The sequence below is a fragment of the Gossypium hirsutum genome, chromosome A05, assembly GCF_007990345.1.
Source record: "Gossypium hirsutum isolate 1008001.06 chromosome A05, Gossypium_hirsutum_v2.1, whole genome shotgun sequence".
Classification (NCBI taxonomy): Eukaryota; Viridiplantae; Streptophyta; class Magnoliopsida; order Malvales; family Malvaceae; genus Gossypium; species Gossypium hirsutum.
In genome coordinates this window covers 15,689,515-15,691,177 of record NC_053428.1, presented here as the reverse complement: position 1 = coordinate 15,691,177, position 1,663 = coordinate 15,689,515, and the positions used below count along the sequence as shown (strand labels likewise).

The window sequence follows — 1,663 nt, the reverse complement described above, 5'->3', positions numbered from 1 at the left end:
AATTTGGACCCAGCTGAAGATCTTCTTGATAGAATGAAAGAAGAAAAGTGTGATGTAAGAGAAGATATCTTCCTTTCTATTTGTAGAGGGTATGGAAGGGTTCATAGACCATTAGATCCGTGAGGGTCTTTGGTTAAGATGAAGGACTTCCAATGTGAACCCAGTAAAGATCTTATATTATATGTTTGATATTCTGGTTGATGAGAACCAGTTAAAGCCGCTTTTAGTACAGCATAGAGAAGTAGGTGTTCAAACTATGTGTCACCCTGATATTTGATAACACTCTGTAATAGTGAACCTTGATCCTATTCATTATTCGTGAAGCCCAATCGTGGTTCCTCCAGATTCTTACTTACGGAACTTGATTAATGGGTTGTGTAAATTCGAAAGTTACAGATGCAAAGGTTTTTTTGAAGAGATGAAAATGAGAGATTGTTCTCCTTCTTATTACATATTCATCCTTGATACTGGGTTATGTCAGTCAATAATATAAATGAAGCTTTGGATTTGCTTGAGAAATGAAAAACAATGGTATGGAGCCAAATGTGTTTACTTATAGTTCTTTAATGGATGGTCTCTGCAAGGATAGTCGTTCTTCCAAAGCGATGGAACTACTGGAGACAATGGTTAGCAAACGTTGTAACCAAACATGATAACTTATAGTAGCTTAATTCATGGACTATGTAAGAGGAAGCTTCATCAAGCTGTGGAGATTCTTGACAGGATGAAACTTCAGGGTCTGCAACCAGATGCAGGATTGTACGGGAAAATCATAAGCGGATTCTGTGATGTCAACAAGTTTGAGGAGGCAGCACGTTTCCTTGATGAGATGGTTTAGACAGAATCTGCCAACAGATTAACTTGGAGTCTTCATGTTAGGATTCACAATATGGTGTCCAAGGCCTTTGTACAAGAGTGATTCAAGTCGAGCTTCAAGTTGTATCTAAGCATGAGAACTAGGCCATCTCTGTGAGATTCGACTTCGAGATTCTTATGAAATCTTTCGTTAAGGATGGAGACCTACACAAAGCTGCTCGTATTGTTGATGAAATGCTGATTGATGGATGTACTCCAAAAGGGAGAATGGAGTATGCTCTTGGTGCATTTTGGAATCAAACAATGGTTCAAGAAGCTGTTGAGTTGTTTCAGGCTGAGTGATGATGAACTTGCGGAAGCTGACTTACAATCAAGATGAAGCTTTTGATTTGGTATGCAATTTTGCTGTTATATTCTAATTACATATTTCTGGCTTGGCCTAACTTTGAATAGACTTGATAATTTTGTAAAAATGTTTTATGATTTGAAAATTACAAAAAAAATAGACAGACAGGAAAGAAATGGTTTGTGGTGGTAGGATGATATCAAACACCATATCAAATTCCCTAATAATCATTGAAAAATAAACCATCAATGATCCTCAATCTATCATAAAAAACCTTGCCAACTTGCCATTCGGTATCCGAAATTATCCATGAATCTTATTCGGGAACATGATAATCCACTGATTCCTATGAAGCCAGCTTTCATGGGATGATAGTCTTTGTCTGGCCATGCCGAGACTTGGGGTTTTAGCTTGGCACTTGCACCACATGGAGAATGCTTTGCTATTTATTGCTCACCCAATATTACATCAAGGGTACAACAGCACACTTTTAGTTGTTCT

The 1,663-nt window shown here is 37.6% G+C and overlaps 1 pseudogene; it reads left to right on the top strand.

The window, feature by feature from the left end:
• The first annotated feature begins 181 nt into the window (after positions 1-181).
• Positions 182-1,158, top strand: LOC121228866 (pentatricopeptide repeat-containing protein At5g46100-like; annotated as a pseudogene).
• The last annotated feature ends 505 nt before the right edge of the window (positions 1,159-1,663 follow it).